This window comes from Elephantulus edwardii, unplaced genomic scaffold (assembly GCF_000299155.1).
Source record: "Elephantulus edwardii isolate Elephantulus edwardi_28Jun2011 unplaced genomic scaffold, EleEdw1.0 scaffold00074, whole genome shotgun sequence".
NCBI classification, from domain to species: Eukaryota; Metazoa; Chordata; class Mammalia; order Macroscelidea; family Macroscelididae; genus Elephantulus; species Elephantulus edwardii.
In genome coordinates, this window is record NW_006399824.1 from 12,750,013 (window position 1) to 12,764,453 (window position 14,441).

A 14,441-nucleotide genomic window follows, 5' to 3' on the forward strand; every position below is an offset into this window, starting at 1 on the left:
GGTATATTCGCACAATGGAATACTATGCTGCATTAAAAAACAAGGAACTCATGCAATATTATTCAAAATGGTTGACTCTGGAGACCATTATGCTGAGTGAAATATCCCAGTGACAAATCAGATATTTAAGGATCTGTCTTCACAAGGTCCCACGCCCCTCACAAGTAGTTTTAACACCATTCTACTTGTCTCCAGAGGATCTGGTGTGACCATAACACACATCTTGGATATTTATTTCAGGTCCTATTGATATTTATTTATTTTGTTAAATTCCTTTTAATTTCTATACATTTTCATTCATAAATACTGTATTTCACACATTTCTTTATTCACTTTGTGTTTCATATAATCATTCTCATGCACTGTGTTTTATAAAATTAATCACCATTTATCTATGTCCACTATTAACCTGTTTTTTCAGGTCCCCACAATATGTATCTTAATTATTTCACCCCCTCCCTCTGCCCACCAAACTTTACAAACCCTGTGATTTCCCCCCATCCCAGCCTCAGTTTTGCTAACCCACTCCTTTCCCCTTTGGCGTTTTATACACATTTTACTAATTATCCTTCTATTTTTACAATGATAGGTTAGGCTAAGGGTTAGATCTGCTCTTCATAGAATTGCTGTGAGTCATAGAGAGAGCTCTGTTGTCCTAGTGGATAGAAAATTATGCTACCAAGCCAAAGGTGGGTGACTTTAATCTACAGCTCTCAAGCCTAATTTTAATTCTTTTTGGTCAAACATTCTTCTAAGTGGTATAGTGCTGGTCTGTCAATTTGCTGTACAGAGGTAACTCGTGGTTGCTGTGCTACTAAACACTGACATTTCAAATGTGATAATGGTTACCCATGGTGGACAGTGTTTGGTGGAGCTCCCCAATTAAAACAGTCCTGGAAACAGGAGTAGTATCCACTTTCAAAATAGCTTGCCTCCAGAAACTCTATAAACTTAGAGAAACAATGAAAGCTATACAAATGTTCAGATCTTTTGCTCATAGGGTCACTATAAGTCATCAGTGACTTGACAGCACAACAACAACAGTCATATGTAGTATTTGTTCTTATGACACTGAGTTCTTCAGACCCATCTATAGAATGTCTAGGAATTTGCTTAATTTTTAAAATTATGAGAAATCTCATCTGAGTGCTTCATCATAACCTTCTTATTGGACAAGTGAACATATTAGCTTTTGTACTTCTTTCTTTGTGCTTCTTTAAATACCTTGCTGTGTAGAAACTAAAATACCTCTTAGTGAGGCAATCTGTGCTGACTTCTAAGCAGAGACTTTGATTCAGTGTTAACTACTCTCCAATTACAAACAATGTAAAAGCTTCTCTGAACAAATGTCTGGCTCATTAGAAGTTGTAAGCTCTATATTCCTTAAAAAGAACAGGTTCCCCAGGACCCAGTGTGCACCACCATTATACTACTATGGCCGGATAGCACCCTATTCAGTGCTCTTTGAGGGGAAATATGAAATATGAGTTGACAAGAGGAGAAGAACATCTACAAAAGGAGAATGAGCATGGAGAGAATTCAGTTAGCACATCAGAGAAAGAAATTGTGCTGGGTGCCACAGTTATAAGAATTAACTAGATCTTTCTCTGACATTATTAATCTAATGTGATTTGGAGAGGCACTTGGGAAAAAATGGATGAAAATTTTATTCTAACCTGACTTTCTTCTTCTCTTATTTAGGAAGTAGCTTATTATCAAAGTTTGCTCTTTTGAAGGCTTGGTTTCCATGTGTCAGTTGGTTTTGTTCTTTCTGGTGGTCCCAACTTTAGCCTGCTACCACAAACTTAGTAATAAAAGTATGGATGATACTAGTGAACAATGCCAGTCCAATTCCAGAAAAACAGCTCTGAGAAGGACTTTTTGAAACTGAACCTATAGAGGAATAGTTTTTAACTGGAAAAGTAGCATGTAGGATGGGAGTAGGGTAGGAGTTGTTGTTGTTAGGTAATGTCAAATCAGAATTGACTCATAGCTGACCGTCCAGCAGGTTTTCAGAGGAAGTAAATATCAAAAGAGGAGATTGTTCATCTTTCTCTCATGGAGCAGTGGGTAGATTCAAACTGCATGCTCTTGGATTGCCAGTGTAGCTCCTAACCACGAGGCCAGCAGAGCTGTCTTAGAGTGGAGGTCAGTTACCTCTAAATTCCCAAGACAAACGGCTCAATGGGGGAATTCATGGACCATGCTGAACTCAGACCTTCCCTAGAATGGGTTAGGAAGGTGAGAGAAAAAGATTATACACTGTTGTCTGCTTTTTCTCTCCTTTCAGTGGTGTAAGAGGATGACATTTGACAGGAGTGGTACCCTTACAGGAATTCATGGGATTGAGGGTGCTGCAGAGCAGGGAGGAAGGAGGGCTGCTTAGATCCATTTGGGAGAGAGCTATCATGAGGTGGTTGAGGATCTCAGGCTTTTATTTCAGCGCAGGAAATTACTGAGCGAGCATGCAGGGGCAGAGAACAAAGAACAAGTCAGGAACTGAGTATATGGATTTCACTCTAAATCTTCCTGTGTAAAACCTCTTAGGAATGGGGGGTATATCTAATCAAAGAAAGAGAACATATCACTGATAAAAAATGAACACTACTGGCTTGGGTGAAGAGAAGGATGAGGTGGAATGAATGGATGGTCGGTCATACATCGTGTGACTGTGACTGGTGGTGTAGAACAAGATGCAGAAAAATCATTAGAAAAGAACTTTCATTCAAATCTCAACAAAAATGAAAAAAGAAGACAACCTATCCAATAACCAGGAGATTATGCTCTAATAGATAAGGTTTTCCAACCTATGGTACCCATAAAAGTGTTTTTAAACTCCCCTCCTCTACCCTTGCTGAGATAATAGCCAGAGGCAGAGATATTGTCTCTAGGCAGTAACAAGTCTGCTAGTGTCTCTGCATCACTCATTTCTAGTCAATAAGCATTCACTAAGCACACATTGTGAATATGAGCAAGACCATGGCCTGTCAGCGTGTGTCATTCTCGAACGTTCCTTCTCTCTTCAACTGTTACAACTTCTAATGTCCACGTCATATTCTTGTTGATTCTGATAATACAACTAGGTTGGATACTAATATAGGAGGTCAGCATGAGCTCAAGGGTGTTGCATTATTGCTGGAAGAGTGCTTACATTAATAAAGGCAGGCATTGTGTAATGTCACGCACATATTACTCTACATGAAATGGTGCAATGTGGTGCTGGCCCTTGATTCACCCAGAGCTTAATGGGAGAAATGAGTCCTGTAATTCCAAATCTTTGCATTCTTACTACTAAAAATCACAAAATGTTAAAACTGGGAAGGACTTCAGTGTCTTTATCAACATTCTTTGTTTTACAAGTAGGGAATCTGACGCTTATGTTGATTTTTGTTTAATTTACTAATTGGAGTCTGGCCAAAGAGCCTGTTGCTACTCAGAACTGTAAAACTTGAAAACAGATTGGGTCTTGTGCCATCTGGTACACCCTTGGTGTACTGGAAAACTAAGAATCTAGAATAGTTCCAAGCTTCTTAATACACTTTATCACATTATTAACATCCTGGTCCAGAAAGTCTTTTCCTGGAGATAGGGGATAAATGTAGAGAACAAAAGAGTAACTTCAGTTTTCCTATAATTTCATCTGATTCATTGCTGTATCAAGGTGAGCTCCTTAATCTAAGATCTCAGGTCCCCAGGGCATGGCCCTTTTTGTCTGATATAGAGCCACAGAGATGGTCCAGCTTCAGTGGCAATCTCAAAGGCATGTTTGTGTTGGACTAGTTAGAAAATGACATAACCTTCATTTGAGCGTGCACCTGTGTGTTTGTCTACCTTTGCCACATCTCCTTAACAGGGGAAGCAGATAGAAATGGCTTGCTATTTATGAGTTTGGGCTACAAAGCATCATGACAGGGATGACTTAGGTTACGAGCCACTTTTGGCCTGAATTACTTATGTAATTGTGGTAGTGGGTATGAGAAGCTTCCTTAAGAATCATTCTTGGTTTTGGCAGGATATGTTTGATGGAAACTTGTTTGGCTTTGTGTTGTTTAGCCTAACAGAAAAGTCATAGATGATGTCATGTTTGTCCAAGGAAGTTTCCAACTAAAGGACGCTGCAAAAAATCTTGGACACCAAAATTGTTGATCCTAAGTGTCTTGTAGCCAAAGATAGGTTTCCCTGGGATCGTGATGCTTAGCTAGACTTCTTGGAATACCAAAAGGAAGACTGGAAATTAGCAGAGGTCCCTTCTGTTTTTACGAAGGACTCACCTATGTTTACAAAGATGTGGGAAAAGAAAACTCTGGCCATAAAGTTAGAGGCCAAAAGAAGAAATAGAAATTAAATGAAATGCTTCCTCTCACCTCCCCCTCAGTCTTATAAAAATAGACCAAGAGACTTCCTTTTCCAATTACAGATGGGGAGAGTGCTGCTTTGCAGTCAGAGCTGATTTGTGAGACTGAGGCAAGCTAAGTCATTTTATTTAAATTGGAGTTACAGTCTTTCTCTATTGAAATCCATCTCGTGGACTGGGACATAAGAGCAAAAAATAAGAAGTACTAGATTTAATGCTAAAACATAAATTTTTGGGAAAATATACACACTTCTTCCACTTCATTAGAAGCTGAGTGTTGTAACTCAACCCCATACTTACCATACAAAATTCAAATTCACTGACTTTGAGTTTGCCGAGGCTATAAACCACATGGGAGGAGACTTTTCCTCCCCAGACATGATGAATTTGAACCTCTAGAGAGGCACAGGAAAAGGATGAACAATGCCTCTGAACACCTGCTGGGGAGTCAGCTATTTGTCCATTCAGACTCCAAGGCACACAACAATAACAACAACATGTAAGAAAAAGCTATTTTACACCAAGAGTTTGATCAATGTCTTATACTTTGCATAAATAGTGATCTCAAAAGAATGAATTGAATAATATCTGAAAAATAACCTTAGGGAATATATTGAAGATCTACACTATAAAGAAGGGAGCCCTGGTGGCCTAGAGGTAAGGAGCTGTTCTGCCATCCCCAAAGCACACAGTTTGAATCCACCAGCTGCTCCACAGGAAAAAAAAAAAGGGCAATCTCCTGTGAAGTTAAATTGTCTCTAAAAACCCCACTTGTGCATCAGCTATGAGTTGATTCTGACTTAACTATTGTTGCTGATTGCCTTTGAGTGGAGCATGACTCATAGGACCCTATAAACAAAAGACCTGATGCTCCTCTACAGCTATCGTCTTTTATCAAAGTTCACAGAGTTTCCGGAGGCATGTTACATAGGAAGTGGATGCCACTTCTGCTTCCAAACGTGTCATAGTATGTTATTGCTGTCATGTGCCATTGAGTCACCTGCAATGTATAGCAACCCTGTGTGCAGCAGCTCTGAACCTGTCCTGAGCCAGTCTCACTAACTCTGACACACCAAACCCCTTTGCCACAGTTACTGTATCAATCCATCTCATTCAAAAAACAAAGAACACAATTTTACTGACACATATGGAGCCACAGTGAATTTAAATAAAGTGGAACACTATATAGGGGTTCTCCTGAAGGTGACAGATAGAAAAACATACAAGGCAGAAGAAGACTGGCTATAATAGAATTTACAGTAGGGGATGCAAGAATAACACCAAACACTGTAGGAAATATAATAAATGGCTATGAAATGAAATAGTTTAGTTGAGATTGTGAGTTATAGAGACATTTAGAAGCAGAGAAGAATGATAATGGGGTCAGGCTTTTTGGAGGATATGGAACTTGAGCTTTATGGTTGGATTTGGAAGGATAGAAGAAAGTGACAATTAATAGAACAACACTGGGAGTAGAGAGTCATGTTCAGGCGGCAGTGAAGAGATTAGCCTGGACTTCTTTTCATTGGGAATGTAGAAGCCAGTTATTCAGGAGAGATTGAGGATGCACCAGAAAGAGGCATGGTACTGTGTATGACTTGGATCAGTGATGACCAACATTTGTCAGCATATAAACACTGTTACTTGTTAATATTAGAATATTACTGCATGAGGTGATGGGAGAAGGGAAATTATGAGTGCATATATGGGTTATGCAGATGACACAACCCTGCTTGCTGAAACTGAAGAGGACCTGAAGCACCTGCTGCAGAGGGTCAAGGACTGCAGCCTACAATATGGATTGAGGCTCAATGTCAAGAAGACAAAGATTCTCACCACTGGACCAATTGGCAGCATCAGGATGGATGGTGAAGAGATTGGGATTGTACACAACTTTAGTTTGCTTGGATCCACAGTCAACACTCTTGGCACCAGTAGCCAGGAAATTAAAAGGCACATTACCATGGCAAAGTCTGCTGTTAAGGACCTCTCCAAAGTACTGAAGAGCAATGGTGTCTCTCTGGAGACTAAGGTGCATCTGATACAGGCCATGGTCTTTGCAATCACTTGTTATGCATCAGAGAGTTGGACAATGACCAAGGAGGATAAAAAGAGAATTGATGCCCTTGAGCTGTGGTGCTGGAGAAGAGTATTGAGAGTACTATGGACTGCTAGGAAAACAGACAGATTCATCCTGGAAAGGGTTAAACCAGGTGGCTTCTTGAAAGCAAGGATTCTGAGGCTCTGTCTAACATACTTTGGACATGTTGTAAGGAGAGACCGGTCCTTGGAGAAGGACATCATGCTTGGGAGGGTGGAGGGACAGCACAGGAGGGGAAGGCCCTCTATGAGGTGGATTGATTCAGTGACTGGGATAATCGGGATGGGAGTGTGAGAGACAGTGCGATTGGCACAGGACAGAGCAGAGTTTAGGGCTGTTGTATATAGGGTCACTATGAGTCGCAAGCAACTCGATGGCACATAACAAAAACAACATATGGAAGGACAAAGCTTCTATTTTTTTCCTAGCATAAAATCAGTAAATAATGTTTTAAATTAAATAGATCAAGGAAATACACAGGGTTTACAGTTAGAGACATGCATAAGAGAGGCAAGAACGGAACAAGTGTGGTGGTTGCTTTTAGGAAACAAAAGGATGGGGCTGGAGTAGGAAAATACAAATTTGAATAGAAAAAATACAATTTTAATTGTGTAACGTGAATTTTAGGAGGTTGATGTGTTTCAGTACAGGGCAGCACTAAGGGTTTGCAGACCACACTTGGTGACACTGCTGCTAGAATTTTATGCTAAAATGATAAATGATAGTAAAGTTTTTGTTCAGTGTTTCAGCAAAATTTTATTATTATTATGAAAATTTTGAGCAAATGGGTTTTCCATATAATTCTCACACACTTTGTTTTGCAAATTGATTGCAATCCTAGTAACAGCACAGAGAAAGCTCTGGTGGCCTAGTAGTAAGAAGCTATGCTGCAATTTCTAAGGCACACAGTTCAAATCTACCAGCTGCTCTGTGGGAGGAGGGGCATTCTTTTGCTGTGATTAACTGCCTCTGAAGCCTGCTGAAGGGTCAGCTGTAGGTTGATTCTCACTCGACAGCACACAGTAACGACTTGCACCTTCCTTTCCTGGTTTGCCCTTTTCATCCATCTCTCAGTCCTATCTTCTGAGCAAATATCCTATCCTGGGAAAATGCTGCTATTTCAGCCTTGTATGGTTAATTGTTCTCCGAAGTATGTATCTGATGTGTTGCTCACTTTATAGGCCTATCTGTCATTTGATTAAATGTTGAGCCATGGGAGTAAGTTCCCTTCCAGACTTGAAGAGTGACTAAATAAGGAAGAGCCATAGTGGTATGGTTCCCATTAATCTCTGTCAAACCTGATATTTTATATGCTTTTTAAAAAATATTTTTATTGATTTTCATTGAACACCTTTACAGTATAGTTTATTCATGGACATTGTTTTATACAATTTTTCATTTTCATTGTATTTCATACAATCATTCATATACATTCTATTTTATATTATTTTTATACTAATTTATTTTCAAAATTCAAATACATTGTTTTTCACATCAGATCATTTCCATTTCCCTCACCCTCCAATCCGTTAAATCTTTTCTAGAATTTGGAGTTTTGTTCTACTTTTTTTTTTAAACTTCTGTTCATTACCTTCTATTATGATCCCTTTTTAGACAGTCAGCAGTATTAGCCAAGCACCATTTCGTTCTTTTGATCTCAGGCTGGTGAGGGCTAAACTCTCTTGATCCTTTGTTGCTGTTGCTAGGTGATTGAGTCGACAATGACTCATAGCAGTCCTATCAGGGAGTCTGCACTTGGCCCTTTCCTGTGCCATCCTCATCGTCCCTGATTACTCCAGTCCACTGTGACAGTCACTGCATCAGTCTGTCTGGCTGAGAATCTTCCTCTCTTTAACTGACACTCTCTACCTTTCCATGTGTCATGTCTTTTTCCAAGTACTGATCTCTCCTAACAACATGGTCAACGTATATGAAATGATGTTTCACTGTTTGTACCTCCAAGGAGCACCCGGATTACCCTTTCTCAAAGATATACTCGTTTGTTCTTTTTTTATTTTATTTTATTTTATTATTTTTATGTGAGTGTACTGTCAAATCAGATCTGACTGGTACAGGAGGAGATTGTCTCTCCTTCCCCAGCAGAGCATCTGGTGGATTCAAACCGTGCGCTTGTTTGTTCTTTTAACAGTTCATTTGATACACTGGATATTCAATTCTCCTCTGAATACCACAACTGAAAGGCATAGTTTGTTTGATTATAGCTTGAATCAAGTGTGCCTTAGTCTTTAAACAAACTGTTGTTCCTTAGCAAATTGGAGAGGTCCTTGACAGCAGATTTTCACAATGCGACACATTTTTTCATTTCTTAACTGCTGGTACCAATGATGTTGATAGTGGATCCAGTTAAGATGAAATAACTAACAACTCCAATCTTTTCTCCTTCTATTATGATGTTGCCTATTGGTCCAATGTTAAGGATTTTTCCCCCATGATGTTGAGATATAATCCATATGGAAGGCTTGAATTTTCTGCAGCATACACTTTAAGTCATCCCCACTTTCAGTGAGCAAGATATGTCGTCTGCATAACACAAGTTGTTAATGAATCTCCAATCCTGATGCTACATTCTTCTTAATAAAGATCAACTTTTAAAATTATTTGTTCTACATCGAATTTAATAAGTGAGGAGAAAGGATACAACACTGATGCATGCTTTTCTTGATTTTAAATCATGTGGTGTTCCCTGCTCTCTTCAGACAACAGCTCTTGGTCTAGTTATAGGTTTTATATGAGTACAATTAAGAGTTCTGAGATTCCAATTCTTCTCAGTATAATTTGTTATGATCCACACAACATGCGTCTTTGAAGAGCCAATAAAACAAAGTTCTATTTCTTTGGCATTTTCTACTTTCAGCCAAGATCCATCTGATATCAACAATGATATTCCTGGTGCCATGGGCTCTTCTAAATCCAGCTTAAATTTCTGGCAGTTCTCTGTTGTTGTACTGTTCTAGTAATTTTTAAAATAATCTTCATCAAGATTTTACTTGCACATGATATTAGTATTGTTGTTGATTGCCATTGAATAGAGCACAACTCATAGCAACCCTATGAACAAATGGCCTGAAACCTTTCAATAACTATTGTAATTTATCAAAGTTCATAGAGTTTCCAGAGGCATGTTGTTTAGGAAGTGGATGCCACACCCACTTCCAAGATATTATTATTATTGTTCAGTAATTTCCACATTCTGTTGTATCACTTTTTTTGGTGAATGGGAACAAATATGGATGTCTTCCAGTAGTTGGCCAGGTAGATCTCTTCCAAGTTTCTTAACACAGATTGGTGAGTACATTCATGGCTGCATATCTTTGTTGAAACATGTCAATTAGTATCCTATCAATTCCTGTTTTGTTGTTAGTTACTGTCTGTTTTATTGTTAGGTACTGCAAATTGAACACAACTCATAACAACCCTATGAACAACAAATCTGAACCCTGTCCTATCCTGTGCCAACCTCAGTCTCTGACACATTGCAGCCCATTGATGCAATACTGTGTCAATCCACCTGTTTGAGGGCCTTCTTCTCTTTTGCTGCCCCTCTACATTTTCAAGCATGTCTTTCTTCAAGGAATAGCCTCTTCTAGAATCATATCCAACGTGTGCCATCCTTTTCTCCAAGAAGTATTCATCAATTCCTAGGGTCTTATTTTTTGTCAGTGCCTTCAGTGCAGCTTGAACACCTTTCTTCAGTACAAATTGTTTCCATCTTAGATTATCTTCACTATTCTTTGCTCTGGACTCTGAAGAAGTATTTGATGATATACTTCTGAGAAAAAAAAAATAATTTCTTGAGTGTCTCTGGGTCACAAGGATCTGATCACATTGCAAATGGATCCTCCATGGATCAGGGACTATTGGACAACAATTTAAATGAGAGTCCCTAAGGGAGCTCTGGTGGCCTACTGGCAAGAAGTGGTGCTGCAGTCCCAAAGGATTCGAGGCCACCAGCTACACCATGGAAGAAAGAGGGGCACTCTCCTCCTGTGCGATTAACTACCTCTGAAAACCCGCCGGAGAGTCAGCTATGGGTCGATTCTGACTCTATGGTACACAACAAAAACAACAACAACAACAACAACAATGAAGCAAATGGTTAAGTTGTTTAGCTGCAAACGAAAGGTTCACGTTTACCCAGAAGCTCCACAGAAGAAGAATCTGGTAAACTTTGGAAGAACTTCCAAAAACCCAGCCATGGACAACCACAGGGAGCAGAGTTTACTCTGATACACATGCAGTTGCTAGGAGTCAGCATCGACTCAAAGGCAACTGGTTTGTTAAGTGAGTCCTAGTTCTCCAAAAGATAGATAGCCCTCTCTCCAGACAGAGAAGACAATCCAATTTCTGGGTTTATTCTGAACATACTCTCTTCAAGGTCCTCTGCTTCTTCTCTACTCCACTCCTTTCCAAATAAAAGGGACAGAAAGTCTTCTCCAGATCTGAGAGGCAAGAACAAGTTATCTCAGGGAATCATACTTGAAAGGTCTCATCCATCTCCAACTTAGAGGCTTCCACAGTGTACAGTCAGGTCACAGCTGTATTACCTATCCAGGGAGGAAATCTGTAAACAGTGATTTGACATGTCCTGGGTCCCATAATTTCTACCCTTTCCTTAAAAAAAAAAAAAAAGAAAAGAAAAAGACTCTTATAATGTATTTCTACTGACAATAGCAAAAGGTTTTCTTTTCCTTTTTACTCCCTCTCTCTACCTCTTTTGCTTGTATCCACATAGTTTCAAACCCAGACTCTGGGGTATTTGAGTTTACAAAGAACCTTTTGTCTCAACCAGGAGTAACCAGAAATGAGGCCTCTTGATAGGTTGAGTTGTTGTTTATCAAAAGCCCCAGATGCTCAGGCAGCCAAAGTTCTTTATCTGTCTCTTTCATAGCCAACAATCACTGATAAATATTCAGCAACAACTAATAAAAACCCACACTTATTTCTCAGTCTTTGGGAACCCCCATTTCTGAGTGCCATCCACTCTTATCTCCGAGTTTAGAAACCAACCATCATTGAGCTTATCAGACCTGGGCTGGGTTCTCCCAGCTGTCAACTTCGGGTCTGCACGTGAACCCAAGATGCTGGTTAGGACATAGTTTCCTCATCTGTCTTGGGGATAGCAAGCATTCTTGCTCTGTTTTGTCTTCTAGTTCTTTAGCAGAACAAGTGAAGGAAACAGAACAAAAGGTTTCAGCAGACTAGCCAACCCTCCAAAGGCCCTGTCCCCATACAGTAAGTAGAGAAGGGTACAGGAAAGGTAGTAGAATGTTCTGGCTAGTAGGGATGTCACAGTCTTGTTTATTTATTTATTAATTTTCTACTAGCTTATTTACAAAATTCGAATGCTTGTTATCAAGAACAAATTCTTTCAATTTTCCTCATCCCCTACCCATCAAATTGTACAACCTGATGATTAATCTCCCATTCTTCTTTTATCTTTCTAGGAGTTCTTATAGTTTCCAGAGTAGAAGAACAGTAGGAAGAACATGAGCAATTCTAGAAACGTTCTATTTGATCTCTGGCTTCCAGATATTCTTATGGTATTTTATGTTCTTCTTGTTATTATGTACAGTTAAATTAACTGACACCCCAGTGAGTTTTCAGAGGTAGTAAACTGCACGGGAGAAGTTTGCCCATCCTTCTCTCATGGAGCAGCTGGTAGATTTGAAAAGTATAAAGCACATTCTCTTCTGTTATACATTGGTTCTTCATGAGTCAGAATCTATTTAATGGCAACTGATTTTCCTATTGCATGGGTGAAACTCACATGTCCCATAGGTTGTAATTTTCTCCGATCATCTCAGCTCTGATTACTGGAATTGACATTCTTATTTTGAATAGTCCCTCTGTGTGAGTGTGTGTATTTAAAATACTGATTTGCTTACAAAATTTGTATACATTGTTTCTCACATTATCTTCATTTACACTGTGTTTCATAAAATCACTCTAATTCATTACATTTTAGAAAATTAATCAGCACTAAAATATGCCCATCATTGCTCTATCTTCCCAGATCCCTGTCAGATCTTTCTCATTTCCTTCCTCTACACATCAAATTATGTAAGCCTATGATTTCTCTCCTGCTTATCCTTCTCCTTCCCTCCTTCCCCCTTTGATTCTCATACCTCTTTTACTAGTTGTCTTTCTATTTCTATAATAATGGTCTTATACAGTATTTCTTCTTATACAACTGAGTTAGTTCACTTAGCATAACCCTCTTCAGTTCCTCTCAAGTTATGTAGTAATTATAAAAATTATTGCTCTTGCATGTTGTGTAGTATTGCATTAAGTCCAATTTGATCCCTTCTGAGTCACTGCAAATATGTCTGCCAGTTGCATCAACTGCAAACATATTGGAGCTCTTAATTTGTAAGAAGAACAGTTTATTACCAAAAGGATATGTATATAGTCCAAGAGAACTTCATACAAGCTGTTTCAGGTCTCAAAAGCTCTTAACACAACTCAGTCATAGAATTTTACTCCAAAGATAGTGTAAATCTGTCTAAATTGTTGAGGCTTCGGCAGATTGAGTTTCCTTCTGATTAACTCTGGGCTACATTTCATCAAGTGCTGACTGTCTCTTTGACATCTGTGTATCCAGCTTTGCCCTTTCTAAGAGGAAATGTTTTGACCTCAGCTTGTTCTTCTGATAAACAGTGTGGGAATCTTTGGTGACTCAGAGGAGAGGAGAAAGGCCAACTCTTAAAGGCCTTTCATATACTGAGAGAAGTTTTGTGGGGATAGTCAGCAGATTTAAAACTAATAGACTGTAGACTTTTGCTCTAGATTTTGTCTCTTTGCTTGCTCTTTGCCTGTGCCTGTTCCTTTCCTTGACTAGACTGTCATTCTGTCATTTCTTTGAGGAAAGTGTCTCTTTCTGTTAGAAACTTTCATGGCATTTAGCAAGGGAACTCTGACGATGTAGTCTGTAAGAAGTTGTTCTGTTGACCCAAAGGCCTTACCTCTCTAGGGGTTCACATCCACTAGTGGCTCCATGAGAGGAAGATGGGCAATCTCTTCCTGTGGCATTTATGGCCTTGGAGCCCAAAGGGAGGTTAGCTATGAGTCGATTCTGACTCAAAGGCAATAAACGAGTTTGAGGTGTCATCTAGCAGAGTCTTGCAGTGTGTGCAGACCAGTCCAAGCTTAAGAGAGCTTGGACTCTGAGTCAGACATGCCTTTGTTTGGTTCAATCCCACACTTGCCTAATCTCTTAGGAAGTTTTAGTTAATCTCTTTTAAGTCTCACTTTCCATTTTGCTAATTTGATATAATAATAACAACATTATTATAAGGATTATTTGAGCTAATATATATATAAATCAACAGGAACAATCAATTGGGCATATAATAAGAAATCAAAGAAATTCTAGTTCTGTTTTTATATCATTATTTTTATGTGCTAATCATTTGCTTTTTTTAAATTAATGAATGAATGGATGGGTGGATATACAGATGCCATTCTTGTTAGCTGGAGGAATCAGACAGTGCGATGATTTACAAAAGTATTTCCTCTACAGTTGTGACCTGTCAAGTCTCCATTCTGGAGTCAGAAGCTGGGGATTTCTATGTTTTGGATGCTCCACCTGTGCTCTCCACCTTGTTTCCATCTTCTCTATGATACTTGAGAGCTGACTTTTCCTGACTCTCTTTCCTAGAGTGAAAGTCCCACTTTTGCTGGTACCCTATTGCCAACAGCAATATTATTTCTAGTGCATAATCCTTATTGTGAAGGCTTCTTTCAAACATAAACACTCAAAAGAAAAATAAAAGACACCGTATCCACCCCACGCAGTGGAGAAATAAAGAAGTGACTGGCTAGTCACTCACGGAGAGCAGTACTTTTGCATGCTCAATTACCTGCCTGAGTTGTTGACCTGCTTCCTGGCTGCTTTTCTTTGCATTGTTTGACCTTTAGACTAACGCCATTAAAATACATACCCAGTACCACATAAATGGTTTTCAA